The 18,446-nt window shown below is 43.4% G+C and overlaps 1 long non-coding RNA gene across 1 annotated transcript; it reads left to right on the top strand.

Annotated features, from left to right (window-relative positions):
• The first annotated feature begins 474 nt into the window (after positions 1-474).
• On the top strand, positions 475-17,750 carry LOC138753175 (uncharacterized). Its single transcript, XR_011351019.1, has 2 exons — positions 475-558; positions 17,426-17,750. It is a non-coding gene; the product is annotated as an uncharacterized lncRNA (long non-coding RNA).
• The last annotated feature ends 696 nt before the right edge of the window (positions 17,751-18,446 follow it).

The following is an 18,446-nucleotide window of genomic DNA, read 5'->3' as shown; positions in this document are numbered from 1 at the left end:
CAACAAGTTCTTTCATCTGTTGCCTTTTTGTAAACAACATATGTCTAGCATTAACAGAGCTCCAGTATTTTAAATATCTGTTTTAAAGTGTTTGTATGTGACCTACACTAAAAAACCTTCCCAATTTACCTCCCAAAAACATATCTATATACAATACAAACACAACATAATCTGACTCACTTGCAATATTAACTCTCAAGGAGCTATCCACTTTATCTTGATTATTACCAAAAATAAATCACTCAGAAAAGTAATAAAGTAGTTATTTCCCAAAATGCAGAACAAATGTTAAATTTTAATGAGTCACATTTTCTACAAAGAGATTTCTTCACTTGGAGTAGGTCTCTGATAGGTCTATCAGACCTGAAAATTCACAGACCCACCATCTCTGCTCAGGTGTATTCATAATGAGCAGGAGTCACAATTAAATGTAATCATTAAAATGTTTGCATCACTAAGTATTGACTGCTTGTCTGACTGAAGACACCAGTTATTGTGGCAGAAGATGGCTCATTCTACAGGAAGGGGTTCAAGCCTGTGTCCAATCCTAACAAAAATGTAATTGAAAGGAAAGGAAATCAATATATATATTGCCTTATATAAAGAGAAAGGGGCAGGGGTGGGGGTGGAAAATCAGAAAATAGATTCTTTAGTATATTTTAGGCTTCAGGAGAAATCCTCATGTAAGTCTTGCATTTGCTTCCCTGTAAGCTAACAGGTACCGATAATTTCATTTCAACCTTATTCCAAGGACATGACCATCATTAACAATGTGATCTTTTGTTATCCTTCCCTGCAATGTAAGGAGAAGGATCGTAAACCATAGTCAGTGAGATAAAATGTGGGTTGCATGCAAGGCAAGAATGTTGGGTCATTGAAGATTGGGGTACTGTGATATACGTGTAAAATTAAGGTACGTTAGGAGAACCTGGAAATACCACTGGATCGTCCTGTCATTTTGGATTAGAAGTAGCAGCTCTGGAGGATGTCATTCAAGAAACCATGGTGAATGACTACAATAGGTGCTGCAGAAGGTACATATTAAAAATATATTGTGTCATTGAAGGAGGAGATGGATGTTTGAACACTTTTTGAGCTTATCACCAGATGGACTGCTGTTTCATGGATGCTGTGAAGTACTGCATTATTCAACAGCACCCATTCTCATTGGTGGCTTGTATTTATTGTATAGCATTTGAGGAGTCAAGCAGTGGACCACTTAGCTCAGAATAGGTAGCTTCTTCTGACTTTCCCTTACATCCATAGCATTTAGAGTTATAGAGTTATTGATCTGTACAGCAGAGAAACAGGCTCTTGAGCCCAACTTGTTCATGATGACCAAGTTACTTATCTGAGTAAATCCCATCTGTTTATGTTTGGCCCCTATCTCTCTGAACTTTTCCTGTCCAACTGTCTTTTAAATATTGTAATTATACCCACATCTCCAGTTTCCTCTGGCAAATCATTCGATCTGCCCAGCCTCTCTGCATAAAGAAGTTTTCCCTCAGATCCCTTTTAAATCTTTCCCTTCTCACCATAAATCTATGTCCCCTAGTTTTAGAATTCCTTTCCTTGACCTGGAAAAAGATTATGACCATTTACCTTATCTATGCCCTTCTGTGTGGTCACCACTGAGCCTCCTACAGTTAAGATTTTAAAAAATTAATGTCTCTCCAGCCTCTCCTATTTCAAGATGTCCAGTCCAGCAAACATCCTCTTCAACTAATTTTGCATCCTTTCCACATTAATGACTTTTTGAGCTTATCACCAGATGGACTGCTGTTTCTTCCTATAGAAGGATGACCAGAACTGCACACAATACTCCAACTGTGGCCTCACCAATGTCTTGCACAGATGTAAGCAGAGTTATAATATTGACAACCCAAGAGTTCCAATGATAGGGAATTCAGAGTTGATAACTCAGCCAGTCAAGCAGCATCTGTTGAAAAATAAATCAGTGAGCATTTCAGATTGAAGTCCCTTTCAGGCTCAGACATTTCCAGTTTTAGTTGATTTGCTCACAAAGGGAGGTAGTTATGATCTGATATTTTGTTAATGATGACCAGCATTATATAAGTTTCATTCACCATTTATCATTCCAACCCTGTTATCATGTGAGTCCTGCTGCATTAGCTAAAGATAATAATGGAGCAAAATACAATGAAAAGATTGGTGAACTTCTCTCCTTATGACAAAAATTATTGAATAATTGATTGAAGAATGTTGTGCCAATGAGATTATCACGAGTCAGACGGCAGCAAGAAGAGAGGATAATATGAAAAGTTATAGAAGGTGGCCCAGATTTTCCATGATTATGATCCTGACCGAATTTGTTTGAGAGGCTGTTTTGAGTGCAACAGCCGATCTGTCATTTGCTTCACTGAACGAGTAAGTGATGAGTGGAATGCTAGCTGCCAGATGCTTACACGCACAAATGTTGTCTGCAAATGTTGCCTGATAAATGTGAGCGGAGTGACCTTGGAGGCAACGTAGACTGAACAGCAAGCTGAATATTGGTATGAACTTCCAGTCACAGGGTCATGGTGGAATGATCAGTTGACCTCCATCCCCCCCGCCCCCCCCCCATCCACCCCTCCCCTCCCCCAGTTGAAGATGAATAAACCTCCATAGGTCCAGGACCTAAAAAAAAACACAGCTCATTGGGAGACTGCCGAGATAACCAAGGCTTACTCAAAGTTTTAGTAGATGGCCAGGAAAGATCATGACTAGAGCACAGGTGACCCTCAGAATCAGAGCAGAATGCACTCTACCTAACACAGGCACCAAAAATAAAATTTACCTGAGATTTTGACCCACAGTGACCAAGCTTTATCGCTGAACTATTATGGCTATTGCAGCACCAGTAATCCTGGTTTGAATCCAGTGCTGTCTGTAAGGAGTTTGTACATTCTCCCTTTTGTCTGTGTGAGTGTTCAATGGGTGCTCCAGTTTCCTCCCACTCTCTAGAAAAGTGCAGGGCTGGAAGGTTAATTTGGTGTAATGGGCAACATGGATTTCAATAGTTGGAATCACCTTCTAATGGTTGCAAATTTTAATACTTAAACTATTCTCATTAAGCTTGATTTTGAAGTTTGTTGCATTTTTAAGAAAGTGGTTTGTTGTGAATTAATCTACAAACAAAAGTGAATGTATTTCAGAAATAATTTGTAACTGTGAAGTAATGCATGATAAAAATGTAAATTATTTTTCTAAGTATCCTTCTGGTCATTCTGAGTTGATGAAAGTATCTCTATATTCATTCTGCACGGTGTCTTGGGAGAAGATTTTAATCTTCAATGCCTGCTGTTAATCTCACAACGTGAATTAACAGTCTATTGTAAATCCTGCAAGATTTTCATTTCTATGTAAGTGATAAAAAATTTTTAAAAATCGGTCCACTGTGTTGTGGAGCCTATTTTAGGTTCTGTGTAATGACTGGTGGTTATGTAAGTGATTCATTGTGGCATAGTATCTTGGTAGTTTATCTTTTCACATTGAGAGTCCTGGTTGTTCCATGGATGCTTTTTCTATTTCACCTCTATAATACTTCTTGAAGATAAGATGTTTTACTTTCTGTGTGATTTCATCTTCTGATAATATTTCATTGCCTTTTACAAATGTATATGATTATATTTTACTTCGAAATAAAGGATGTCAAAACTGAAAGCCACACAAGAGATGTCTCAGCTTTAACTCAATAAAACAGATTTTGTCAATTAACCAGTTATTTTTAGTCAGCTTTAATCAGTTTTCTAATTTGACTGAGATATAGCTGAGTCAAGTATGAATTTGAATCTAGAACCAGAGGTTACTTTAGATTATAAATTCAATTATGACATGTACGTTTCAATATGATATACAAAAGAAAAGTAAAATTGATGATTGAAAGAATGTTGCATCATTCTAGGTATGGTATCTGTTGTGTTCAGAATAGATTCGATGAGTTCAAAGAGAATCCAGACTGGGCACATGTTATTAACAAACAGCAGTCTCTGTTTATGCACAAAGGAATTCACAAAAGGACACATACTCACAACTACCCACATATACCGAGTCTTCAAACAAATGAGGGTCACACTTCCATTCTACCCAACCATCCACAGGTACAGTATCTCTCTTTGGCTTGGCTTCGCGGACGAAGATTTATGGAGGGGTATGTCCATGTCTGCTGCAGGCTCGTTGGTGACTGACAAGTCTGATGCGTGACAGGCAGGCACGGTTGCGGCGGTTGCAAGGGAAAATTGGTTGGTTGGGGTTCGGTGTTGCGTTTTTCCTCCTTTGTCTTTTGTCAGTGAGGTGGGCTCTGCGGTCTTCTTCAAAGGAGGTTGCTGCCCGCCGAACTGTGAGGCGCCAAGATGCACGGTTTGAGGTGATATCAGCCCACTGGCGGTGGTCAATGTGGCAGGCACCAAGAGATTTCTTTAAGCAATTCTTGTACCTCTTCTTTGGTGCACCTCTGTCTCGGTGGCCAGTGGAGAGATCGCCATAGAACACGATCGTGGGAAGGCGAAGGTCCTCCATTCTGGAGACGTGACCCACCCAGCGCAGTTGGGTCTTCAGCAGCATGGATTCAGTGCTTGCGGACTCTGCCAGCTCGAGTACTTCAATGTTGGTGATGAAGTCATTCCAATGAATATTGAGGATGGAGCGGAGACAGCACTGATGGAAGCGTTCTAGTAGCCGTAGGTGGTGCCAGTAGAGGACCCACGATTCAGAGCCGAACAGAAGCATGGGTATGACAACGGCTCTGTACACGCTGATCTTTGTGTGTTTCTTCAGGTGGTTGTTTTTCCAGACTCTCTTGTGTAGTCTTCCAAAGGCACTATTTGCCTTGGAGAGTCTGTTGTCTATCTCTTTGTCGATCCTTGCATCAGATGAAATGGTGCAGCTGAGGTCACCTTTCAAAGCCTTCCTGGCCAGAGAAAAAATGAGCCTTCCGTCTCGCATGCAACCACCTTCAGCGCAAACTCTGGGAGATCCAAAATGAGTGGTGGACTAGCCTCACCAAAAGAACCCAGCTTAACGCCGACATTGGCGACTTCAAGGGTTTTTATGAGACACTAAAGGCTGTGTACGGCCCCTCACCCCAAGTCCAAAGCCCTCTGCGCAGCTCAGACGGCGAAGTCCTCCTCAGCGACAAGATCTCCATCCTCAATCGATGGTCAGAACACTTCCAATCCCTTTTCAGTGCCAACCACTCAGTTCAAGAATCCGCCCTGCTCCAGCTCCCTCAACAGCCCTTGAGGCTAGAGCTGGATGAGGTCCTTACCTGGGAAGAGACATATAAGGCAATTGAACAACTGAAAAGTGGCAAAGCAGCAGGTATGGATGGAATCCCCCCAGAGGTCTGGAAGGCTGGCGGGAAAACTCTGCATACCAAACTGCATGAGTTTTTCATGTTCTGCTGGGACCAAGGAAAGCTGACTCAGGACCTTCGTGATGCCATCATCATCACCCTGTACAAAAACAAAGGCGAGAAATCAGACTGCTCAAACTACAGGGGAATCACGCTGCTCTCCATTGCAGGCAAAATCTTCACTAGGATTCTCCTTAATAGACTAATACCTAGTGTCGCCGAAAATGTTCTCCCAGAATCACAGTGTGGCTTTCACGCAAACAGAGGAACTACTGACATGGTCTTTGCCCTCAGACAGCTCCAAGAAAAGTGCAGAGAACAAAACAAAGGACTCGAAATCACCTTTGTTGACCTCACCAAAGATTTGACACCGTGAGCAGGAAAGGGCTTTGGCAAATACTAGAGTGCCTCGGATGCCCCCCCAAGTTCCTCAACATGGTTATCCAACTGCACGAAAACCAACAAAGTCAGGTCAGATTCAGCAATGAGCTCTCCGAACCATTCTCCATTGACAACGGCATGAAGCAAGGCTGCGTCCTCGCACCAACCCTCTTTACTATCTTCTTCAGCGTGATGTTGAAACAATCCAATAAAGACCTCAACAATGAAGACGGTGTTTACATCCGGTACCACATGGATGGGAGTCTCTTCAATCTGTACTGCGCACACTGAACTCCACCTAAAAGCTCCTTTGCGCAGGCCCGAGGACAGGTCCACGTCCTCCCCCTCAAAAGATGCACACAAACTCAAGCTAGCATGTTGGAACATCAGATCCATGCTAGACAAGGCTGACAACCACCGACCTGAACGTCAGTCTGCCCTCATCGCACATGAACTCCTCAGACTCAACATCGACATAGCCGCTCTCAGCGAAGTCCGCCTTGCAGATGTAGGCAGCCTCCAAGGACATGGTGCGGGCTTCACACTCTACTGGTCTGGCAAGCCTCAGGCTGAACAACGCCTATCTGGTGTTGGCTTCATGGTCAATAACTCCATTGCCTCCAAACAGGTACAGTATACTACATAACAAATCAACAAGAGTTTCCCATCCAACAACAGGCACAGTATACAGTGTAACTCAGTGAGTGCATTTACATGAACCTAATCATCAGTGTTGCTGCTGTTCAGGATCCAGATGGGCTCATTGCCCTTAATCCTCAGGAGTTGCTTTGGCTCATCGCCTGGAGTTCAGCACTGGTCACAACTAACAAATACATACACAGGAATAATACACAAATAATTACACATTGGGTGCAAATAAATCACTGCTAAATATTCTCAACTTCCAATTGGGAATGAGAGGGTTAAACACACAGTACCCACCAACTCTCTCTATCTCTAGCAGGCACAGCACACTAATACACAGTAAATTAATTACAACTATCAAGTGTATCAAGTGAACCTGGTCTCCACCATCATCCACAGCTCAGGATCCAGGGAAGACCCATTGCAGTCACCCCTCTGGTGCCACCCATGGCCGCAGCCTGATGTAAACTCCAGGCAACAGCAAAAACAGAGAGAGACAAAAAAATCTGTGCGTGTGCTGCTTTTTCAATGCAGGGCCTGTGCACATGAACTGCGAGGACAAATTACCCATCCACCTCACCTGTGGACAGATCTAACCCTTTATTGGTAGGTGAGGTCACTTCCAATGTCGGGCTCGCCAGAGAGGTCATATGACCCTCCACAATCCACACTACATTCCACTCTCAGAAGTCATCACAGAATGCAATCTGTTTAAAGGCTAGCACCCTGACTCTGAGATCTGAAAAAGTTCATGTTGAGAGTTTTTTAAAAATACCTATCGAACAGATAATCTCACATTTATACATTTAATCATGAAAGCAGAAGTCATTTTCTATGATAACCAAAATTCTTGAGACTGAAAGAGTGTTGAAACAGATTACCTTTTCACTTTTGGACATTACTAAATAACCAGCATTTAACAGGAACCAGCATTTAACAGGAACTTTCAGGGGCCCTCAGATGAACCTCGTGTTGCCATCAGTCCCTGGATAGCTCTAGGCTGAAATTTCACCTTAGAATGAGGTTCACACATTTGTTTAGAGTTAAAGTGCTGTCACTAATTGTAATTGTCTTATAAAAGGGAAGCCCACTATAAATGGCAGGAGGAGTCCACCACCTCTCAAATTACCCACTAAACTGTCCATTCAAGCACCTGGTAACGCACCTTTGTAGAATTTCAGGGTTATTTATCGGGCTATCTGAGGAATATTTATATATACTTATTTTAAATTCTATCTTTATGTATATTTGTGATTATTATGTACTATGCGTGTATATGTGTGTGCACCATGATCCAGAGAAATGCTGTTTTGTCAGGTTGTATAGTACAGTGACATGATAATAAACTTGAACTTGCTGTGTTAGGCTCAGTAGTCACCTATGAATCCATAGACTGATTCAAACTTGACTCTGAAAAATCCAAAATCTGCTTCAGACTTGATTCTGGCCAGTAGATAATTTTGGAGTAAAATTGGAGGTCTCATGCAAAAAGTAATGTTTGATTCCAGAGATGATGGACCTTGCAGTCCTCGAGACATAGTGTACTGACAATAACCACAACAGCAGTGACCCCTGTAGGGTTTGCGAGAAAAAGGCCACCGGTCGTCCGTCTTAGCTTAGGGTGGTTGCCAGAGCCACATCGGATGCATCCGTTTCTACTTGAAACAGGATCGACTCATCTATGGACCATATGGTAGCTTTAGCGATATGGTCCCTAATGTCCCTGAATGCTCTGGTGGCTGCTGGGAACAATGGGAAAACTGAGGCTTTTATAAGTGGGCAGGCCCTGTCGGCGTAGTTGGGGACCCATTGGGCATAGTAAGCGAACAGCCCCAAACACCTTTTTAGTGCTTTCAGCGTGCGTGGTACTGGGAGGTCGAGGAGAGGGTGCATACGGGCTGGGTCTGGACTGATTTCCCCATTCTGCACTATGTACCCCAGGATTGGCAACTTCCTGGTTCTAAAGACGCATTTTTCTCTGTTGTACGTTAGGTTCCTTTCCTCAGCTGCTCCTGGGTGTGGCCACAGATTGTCACGTTGTCTAAGTAGGGGAACACCGCTTTCAGTTGGAACTCATCTACTATTCAATCCATTTCTCTCTGAAACAGGGACACTCCACTGGTGACACCGAAGGGGAGTCACAGAAATTGATAAACCTGCCATCTGCCTCAAATGCCGTGTAAATGCGATCGCTGTTTCTAATGGGCAGTTGGTGGTATGCTGCCTTCAGGTCTATGGTGGAGAACACCTTATACTGTGCAACGTTGTTGACCATGTCTGTTATGCGTGGCTGGGGGTAGGCATCTAGTTGTGTAAATTTGTTGATTGTCTATCTGTAATCCACTATCATGCGCAGTTTTTCTCCTGATTTTACTACAACCACCTGAGCTCTCCAGGTGCTGGTGCTCTGCTCTATGATGCCTTCCTGTAGTAGGCTGCGGACCTCTGTCCTAATGAAGGCTCTATCCCTTGGGCTGTACCTCCTGGTCTTTGTGGCTATTGGTGTGCATTCTGGGGTCAGGTGTGTGAACAGCGGAGGGAGTTCTATGTTCAGGACAGACAGGCTGCAGTGTTGTTTCTTCATAAGGCGTAGTGGGAGGTGAGGCCCGTTGTGCACTTGTGATAGTACAGATCTATCACCAATGTACATAGTGTACATAGTTACTGTATCTAGACTGTGCTTACAGCGATTGGCTGAGAGCTAAGCCACACCTATTGTCTGGGCCTTAAAGGGTTGCATCCCTAGCCAGGTCGGATCGTTCCGGACTGGTCGGCCACCTGTGAAGAGTTCCTGTCTTTTGCTAATAAAAGCCTTGGTTTGGATCAACAAGTCTTTGATTTTTTCAACAAGCTCTACAGTACTATTGTAATGCTTTCTAACTGGCACTGAAAATCTAACCCCAATAGTACCGGGGCACAGAGGTGAGGTAGTACGAGTAATTTGAATCCTTTTTATTTTGTGCCCTGGATTTCTAGAGTAACCCAGCAAAATGGTTTGCTCACTCAGGCATGTGGGGAGGGCAAGGCAGTTGACTAACCCCTGGTCAATAAAACTTTCAGTGCTTCCACTATCTATTAAGGAACTTACCCTCACATCATTAATTTTTATGCACACAGTGGCTTCAGATAAATTGTGTGGACTTGCCTGATTCATGTGTAGGGAAGCAAGTTTGGCGTGTCCTTCATGTCCTTCCATCCGATAGTACTCGGCGTCATATTCATCTCCTGAAGACTGTGACCTCTGCTTTGTAGCATTTGTCCGAGATGGCCGGCTACACATGGCATTCTTCTTCTTCTGTTTGTCTGTGGAGAAAGAAGAGCTTTCCCACCTCTCATTAGCATGAGAATGAGTCTTGGCTGTGGCCTTGGGGTTTCTGCAGACTTTTGCATAATGCCCACGTTTTCCACAGTTGGAACAGACATTTTCTCTGGCAGGGCAGAGGGCTCTGGGGTACTTTCTTTGTCCACAGAAAAAGCACTTGGAACCCTCAAGGTGTGTTACTGCTGTTGTGAATACCTGTGAGACAGCATACTTTTCTTTTCGTGGGGCTAGAGAGTCCAGCAGTGTGACGTTTGTCCAAGCCCCAGGGTCCTGTGAGTACTCCTCCAATTCTGTGCTGGTGCTTTCTAAAGCTTCTGCAATAGTCTCTGCCTCGTCTAGCCCCACCATTCCTTTCTCCAGCAATCGATGTCTCGTCTCAGTGGACCGTGTGCTCGCAACAATTCTGTCCCTAATAAGGTCCTCCACATACTCCTGAGCTGATACTGCTTTAAAGTTGCAGCCTCTCGCCAGGTCTTTCAGAGAGAGTATAAAGTCTCTGGCAGACTCCCCTACTTGTTGTGACCTGGTCATGAGTCTGTACCGGGAGTGGAGTTCACTATGCCCCTTACTGTAATGCCTCTGTAAAGTGCTCATTGCCTCTTAGGACCTGGCATCCTGTATCAGGGAGTAAGGGTGGTCTCCCAGCTGGGCTAACAGCAGCATTAATAGCTCTTTATCCGATGCCTCAGCACCCTCCACGTAATTCAGAAAGCATCTCTGCCAGCTGCGGAAATGCGTGCCGGCTCTGGGATTTCTGGGTTCGAGCTCCAGCCTGTCTGGTCGCAGCACATGGCTAAGCCGCAGTCTCTGGTCCCTTAGGTATAGCAAGGATGGACCCTGGGGTACTGGGAGCTGCTGGTAGAGCCTCTGTGGGGCTTGTGTCTGCTGGAGGAGTAACCTGGGTGCTTGGGGTTGTTGGCTGAGTCTCTGGCTTTGGGATATTTGCAGCGGGCTTAGGAGGGGATCCCAGTGGTAGCGTCAGTTCTCTGTGGCACTGGGGAAACTGCTGCTGGGTGAGTGATGGTAGCAGTGTCTGCTTTCCCTGGCTCTGGGGTGGTTGGGAATTCTGCACATATGTGGCGATCGGGAACACGACTTGTGGGGATCCTTCCACCCACACTTGTAGTGGCCCCTTTCTGATCGGATCAGGGTTTAGGTCAGCGGCGCCTGTACCAGTGAACCCATGGGCAGGCAGGGCTCTTGGCCATTTCTTACCTGCCCTATCATACTTCTGTGGTCTTCCCTGCATTCCACCACGATTCCAGTACAGCGATTCCTTGCCGTCTCTGTCCTCGGAAGCACATGCGTGCTAGTCGTCCCAGGATTCCATTCCTCAGGAAGAGTCTCCAGGTGGTTAGGAATGCGCGTTGGGGCAGAAGCAGCTTCCATCCTAGTAGCTATCATATTAGTTTATTAAATTGTACTGACAATAACCACAACAGCAGTGCAAGTATAAGGCAGCTTTAATAAACTAATATGTACACTAAGAGGTCTTGTCTCTCTGCAAGACAAACCTGGAAGGCTAGACTGTAGCTCTGAACTGCTTTATTTACAGAGAGACCTAGGGGTTCATATGCACCAGTCACTGAAGGCGAGCATGCAGGTACAGCAGGCGGTTAAAAAGGCAAATGGTGTGTTTGCCTTCATATCAAGAGGGTTTGAGTATAGGAATAAGGATACCTTACTTCAGCTGTACAGAGCCTTGGTGAGACCACACCTGGAGTATTGTGTGCAGTTTTGGTCACCTTATCTAAGGAAGGATGTTCTTGCAATGGAGGGAATGCAGAGGCGATTCGCCAGGCTGATACCTGGAATGGCAGGAATGACTTATGAGGAAAGATTGCGCAATTTGGGATTGTACTCGCTGGAGTTTAGAAGATTGAGAGGGGATCTCATAGAGACATATAAAATTCTGGCAGGACTGGACAAAATGGATGCGGAAGGGATGTTTCCAATGGTGGGGGAGTCCAGAACCCAGGACCATGGTTCGAGGATAATAGGCAAACCATTTAGAACCGAGATGAGGAGGAATTTCTTTACCCAGAGGGTGGTGAATCTGTGGAATTCATTGCCACAGAGAGCAATAGAGGCAGGTTCATTGAATATATTTAAGAGGGAATTAGATATATTTCTTCAGTATAAGGGAATTAGGGGTTACGGAGAGAAGGCGGGGACAGGGTACCGAACTTTAAGATCAGCCATGATCTCATTGAATGGCGGAGCAGGCTCGAAGGGCCGAATGACCTACTCCTGCTCCTATCTTCTATGTTTCTATGTCACCGGGATGACCCCTGGTAACCTAGTGGTGTAATTACATATCACCACACATAGGTTCCCTACCAATGCAGCCATTGGATGACACCACACTTTAACACTAAAGGTCTGTCTTTGACCCAGGAAAATATTTACTATTTTCCATAACTTGGAAGCTGTTTCTTAGACATCACAAAATAAATTTACCATCACTTTCAGTGCATCAGCCTGAGGAAAAGGGAATCTAAAGATCAAAATATCAAACTTTGTAATATAACTAATGATTTACATAAAAGTGGTGGAGAAACTCAGCAGGTCCCACAGCATCTGTAGGACACAAAGATATATAACCAACATTTCGGGCCTGAAGCATTGGTTTTATATCCTTGTCTCCGATGGACGCTGTAGGGCCTGTTGAATTTCGCCAGCACTTTTGTTTATTTACTACAATCACTTTCCTGATGATCTATTTGACAGCAGTGATCTTTTTTTTGTTCCTGAGACTTGAACTATCTGCAGCAAACAGCTCAGCACCAGAGAGAAACCACCAATACTATCTCTTCAAAATGTATTGACAGGATTAGTGGACCAATGCCAGTGTCCTCTCCCAGAGCAAAATCTTTGGCACTGAGGTCCTGATTACACTGAGTCAGCTCCATTTTATTTACATGTGCATATATTCCTGAAATGGACAGTGTGTCCAATTTGTGTTACAACAAGAGATTACCAGGTGAAATGAGGAAAACATTCTTTTATGTTCTCAAAACCTCTTTAAAATATACATCTCTCCAACATTCTCTCTGAGGAATTCCTGATCCATGACTAATCAAAGTGGGAAAAAAAGAGATTCAGGATGGTACTGAGGGTCTGAAATCCACACTTCAGGAGAACATGGATATTCAGCTTCAATGATGGAGAAAGGACACCACTACAAAATAAATTGATTTAAGAGGGAATTAGATATATTTCTTCAGTATAAGGGAATTAGGGGTTACGGAGAGAAGGCGGGGACAGGGTACTGAACTAAATAAATTGATTTAAAAGTGAGCTGGCTGTCATTTGCAATTAATTGACATCTGATGTAAATCTCAGCATCCATTTTAGTATATCTTATGGATCTAGGATATATAATGTTGCAAATGGATCAGAGCTTGAGGCAGAATGCCCTAAAAAAGAAGTGTGTGTGTGTGTGTGTGTGTGTGTGTGTGTGTGTGTGTGTGTGTGTGTGTGTGTGTGTGTGTGTGTGTGTGTGTGTGTGTGTGTGTGTGTGTGTGTGTGTGTGTGTGTGTGTGTGTGTGTGTGTGTGTGTTTGTATACATATTTTTAACCAAAAATAGACTTTATTCACAATGAATTATTTACAGAAAAGAAAACCTTCAAAGACTTTTCACACCTACAATATCTGATTTCAGATTTATTGTCACAGTACATTCATAACATCACATACTTTATATCTTTTTTTTTCTGCAGGCAAGACAGAATTACCACTTATTGGTAGTGCAAAAAAAACCTGCACAGCATGTACATGTTAACAAATAAGGAACTGTAAACAGATAACGAATGTAAACAAACATTATTCAATACAGAGAGAATTTTTAAAAATCAATTAAGTGAACAAGTAAGAGTCCTTTAAAGAGTCTCTGAGTTTGTCATTGAAGAGTCTGATGGTGGAGGGGTAGTAATTGTTTCTGAACCTGGTGGTGCCAATCTTGTTGGATCTATTTCTCTTTTCTGATGGCAGCAGTGAGAACAAAGCGTGCGCTGAGTGGTGTGGATCCTTTATGATTGCTGCTGCTCTCTGACGGCAGCATTCCCTCTACATGTTCTCAATAGTGGGGAGGGTTTTAACTCTGATGTCTTGGACTGTGCCACTACCTTTTGGAGAGATTTACACCCAGGAGTATTGATGTCCCATACCAGACTGTGATGCAGCTGGTCAGCACATTTTCCACCACAATTCTGTAGAAATTTGCCAGGGTTTCTGGTGTCATACCAAACCTCCACCAACTCCTGAGGAAGTAGAGGTGATGATTTACTTTTACTTTCTTCACAATGCCACTGGTGTGTTGGATCCAGGAAAGATCCTCTGAGATAATGACTTCCAAGAACTTAAATCTGCTCACCCTCTCTACCTCTGATCCCCCATTGATCATCAGATTGTATACCTCTGGCTTTCTCTTCCTGAAGTCAACAATCTGCTCCTTAGTTTTGGTAACATTGAGTGCGAGTTTGCCATTGTTGCACCATTCAGCCATGTCTTCAATCTCCAACCTGTATTCTGACTCATCACCTTTCTTTATACAATCCATTACAGTGGTATCGTCGGCAAATTTGTAGATGGTGTTATAGTTGCGCCAAGCCTCACAGTCGTTAGTGTAAAATTAATAGATCAGGAAGCCCCGTGGTGCTCCAGTACTGATGGAGATTGTGGAGGATAAGTTCTTCCATTCCTCACTGATTGTGGTCTGGAAGTGAGGACATCCATAATCCAATTACACAATAGGGTTTTAGCTCCCAGGCCTTGAAGTTTGCTGATCAGTTTTGAGGGGATGATGGTGTTAAATGCCAAACTGTAGTTGATAAGGAGCATCCTGATGAGCGTATCTTTGCTGTCCAAGTGTTCCAGGGCTTTGTGTAGAGCCAGTGAGATGGCATCCACTGCAGACCTTGTTACGATAGTCGAACGGGTATCCATGATGCTGCTCAGACAGGAGCTGTTGGTCATATCCAGCTATTTCCATCAATGTGCATTGTTATATTTGTTCACTAAATACAGCATTACCACCAATATGGTAACTTGTCCTTTCTTCCCCCCCCCCCCCTTACTTTTGATTGAGGGACTTACCTTCAGTCTCCACCTCTCAATGCCTAGTAATATTAAGAGTTTAGATTGTGGTCCTTCCCCACAACACCATCGCATTGGCTGCACCAGGTCACAGTGCATCCTCAGTGCATAATCCTGTAGTCTGGAATTTGCCAGTCGACAACATTTCTGGATTGGCATCCCCGTATGCTGAAAGACCAACAGCTTTCAGACAAGCCAAAATGCGTCTTTCACCAAGTTAATGATCTTCCACCAGTTCTAGATGTCATATTCTGGATCCGTCCCCAGAATAGCCCATGACATAGAGTCCTCTGACATGCTGCCGCTGGTGATGAACCATGACAAGGACGCCTTACTTTCCTTCTCCACACATTCTTTGCGAATCTTCATTCAGTAAAGTGGTGGGCGACAGTCTGGTCTCCCACCACAGTCATCTCGAGGAAATAATCTGTGGTCGGTGATATTCCAGATGTACGAGAAAGATCTGACTGGGAGGGCTCCACTCACCACCAGCCAGATGAAATCCTGATGCTTGTTTGTGAGCCTTAGCTATGATGCATTCAGCCACATGTATATGTGTATACATATGTGTGTGACTATATTTGCAAGTGCATGCACATATAAGTGCACACATGTACATGCAAGGTTGTTCATAATGAATCAGAGGTGGCGTTATTGTCAGGGAGGGGTACTTTGATGAATAAATTCTTCTTCTTCAGGTTCTTCACCTTTCTGCCAAAAATCTCATTCTTTCTGAACAAATGGCCCCTCTGTGTGCCTTAACAGACAAACAGAAATAAACAAATTTTATGTATATATGTAAATGAGATTAAAGAAACTTTGAATCCCTATCACTTCAAGGAGAACAAACTCAGCTTGAACAGCCTATTAATGCAATTAAATCAGTGGTTCTCAACCTTTTTCTTTCCACTCACATACCACTTTAGGCATTGCCTATGCCATAAGTGTTCTGTGATGAGTAAGGAATTGCTTCAGGTGGTATGTGAGTGGAAATAAAAAAAGTTTGAAAACCACTATTTTAATCGTACCTAATTGACTCCTTAGACGCATGGTTTCATAGCTCCAAAGGAAATGGGCCAATGACAATTTTTTCAAGCCAAATATTTCAGTAACAATTGGGTCTAGAGCAGTGGTTCTCAACTTTTCCTTCACACTCACATAGCACCTTAAGCAATTCCTAACTAATCACAGAGCATAGCATAGGGATTATTTAAAGTGGTATGTGAGTGGAAAGAAAAAGGTTGAGAATCACTGAATTAAACTCTTCCAAACTTCTCGCAAGGACTTCACGTGAAATATGAGGGGGAATTTCTTGACTTAGAGGATGGTGGGAGTGGTAGATACAAGTTTGATTTTAATATTTAAGGAAAAGTTGGATAGATATATGGAAAAGAGAGGAGTGGAGGGTTATGTGCCGGGTGTGGGTCAATGGGACTAGGTGGGCAAAGCTGTTTGGCATGGACTAGAAGGGCTGATCTGGCCTGTTTCTGTGCTGTAATTAACCATATAACCATATAACCGTTTACGGAGCGGAAACAGGCCATGTTGGCCTTTCGAGTCCGCACCGGTTCACTGATTTTGTGCACCCTCTTCAGGTCTTTCCTGGTTTATGCCCTAAACCGGACACATTACTCCAAGAGCCAATTAAGACTTTTTATTAAGGTTCATCATGATCTCATTGCTATTTTCCTTGATGCCTCTATATATAAGAAAATGTGTTCTTTAACTTCCTTCGACACTTTGCCAAGTTGCCCTGCAATGCTCAACTATTTATGCACATCAGAATCAAAATCAGAATTTATTGTCGTGAACGTGTTACAAAATTCATTGTTTTGCTGCAACATCATAGTGCAAACATTTATAGAAACCACTTTACAAAATAAATACAAATAGTGCAAAAAAAAAGTCAAAATAAGGCAATGTCCGGTGTTCATTTTTTATTCAGGGATCTGATGGCTGAGGGGAAGAAGCTGTCCTTATGCCACTGAGTGCTTGTCTTCAGGCTTCTGTACCTTTTTGATGGTAGCAGAGTGAAGAGGGCATGGTTTGGGTAGTGAGGGTCCTTGAGGGTAGAGGCTGCTTTCTTAAGACACTACCTCTTGTAGATGTCCATGATGGAGTGGTCTGGTGCCCGTGATTATGGAGGCCAAGTTAACAATCCTCTGGAGCTCTGGAGCTTTTTTCTTGACCTGAGCATTGGCACCTCCGCAGAAGACAGTGATAGATAGACTTTGAGGTCTCATAGGTCCTTCCATTCTTCAATCAAGAAGGAGGAGCATTTAATTTAGGGCTCAAGCTACCCAAATACACCAATTAACCTACAAACTCCATACATTTTTGGAGAGTGGGAAGAAACTGAAGCACCCACGGGGAGAAGGTAGAGACTCCTTACAGCAGCACCCAATTCGAATCTGGGTCACCAGCATTGTAACAGTATTGTGTTAACCGCTAAGCTAACAATGCCACCCTAAAATAAACAGGAGCCGCAAAATCAGGACCACCAGGCTGAGAAATAACTTCTTCCAACAGGGTGAGATATTCATGGAGAGTATCCTATAGCTAAGTAAATTATCCCAAAATATCACCCTAAAATTACTTATTTTATTTTATTATTTACCTTTAGATGTACTGTATGTGTATGTGCCTGCGCTGTGGCCTGGAGAAATGCTGTTTGATCTGGTTGCATATGTGTGGTGGTACACCACTGGCCTACTGCAGGGAGAAGCCTCGGTACCTGCAGAACAGCATGGGGACAAGACAACACCTGGTCGGCTATCAATCAGCCAACCTGAATGGACCAAGCCCCACCCCGTCAGGTCTCAATCACCCTCCAGGATATAAGCCTGCGCCGGCCCTTCGAGGTCGCACTCTCAGAGCTCACAGCAAACACCACACTCTCACAGCTGGTCCTGTGGTGTTTTATGTCGAATAAAGCCTGTCGTACAGTCTTTTGGTTTTGTGTGTTTGCTTCTGTCCGACAGTGCACCACAATATGTACAGTTAGATGATAATAAACAAATTGGAATTTGAAATCTGACATATGGCATTAAGCTTTATCTGGCATATATTTTCTGGTTCTGCCATCATGTCTACTGTCTACTTTCAAACCATTTGGAACAGCATACTGATCTGGAAATTCAACTGCATGGCACCATTTTTTTTGTGAGTTCCAATGTGGTCAAAATGTGATCACAATTCACGATTATAATATTGTACTGCACCTTGTGCTGCTTATCAAATATAAGTAGGCCATTAGTGTGTCAACCAGTGACGTCAATGCTCTACTAACTTGACAACTGCCCTGTAAAACTGGACTGTGAAATCCAGTGACTAATGTAAACCACACAAAAGAACCCTTGTCATCATCTCCTGACCCTTACCTATACAGCCTCACTTGGGATCCATAAGACATTCTCAATTTCTTGCAGATTAGTTGCGAAGGAGACTCTGTTGTATTATGTTGGGCAGCAGAATTGTGCTGCATATATGGTTCTAATTTAATCTTAGATGACCAGCATAGTCAAGGCTGGAGGAAAGATGCATGACCCAAAATTCTCTTATAACCATATAACCATAAAACCATATAACCACAGAGCGGTTTACAGAGCGGAAACAGGCCATATCGGCTCTTCGAGTCCGTGCTG

The sequence above is a fragment of the Narcine bancroftii genome, chromosome 1, assembly GCF_036971445.1.
Source record: "Narcine bancroftii isolate sNarBan1 chromosome 1, sNarBan1.hap1, whole genome shotgun sequence".
In the NCBI taxonomy this organism is placed as follows: domain Eukaryota; kingdom Metazoa; phylum Chordata; class Chondrichthyes; order Torpediniformes; family Narcinidae; genus Narcine; species Narcine bancroftii.
The sequence above is the reverse complement of the archived record's forward strand: the minus strand, read 5'-3'. Positions and strand labels throughout refer to the sequence as shown.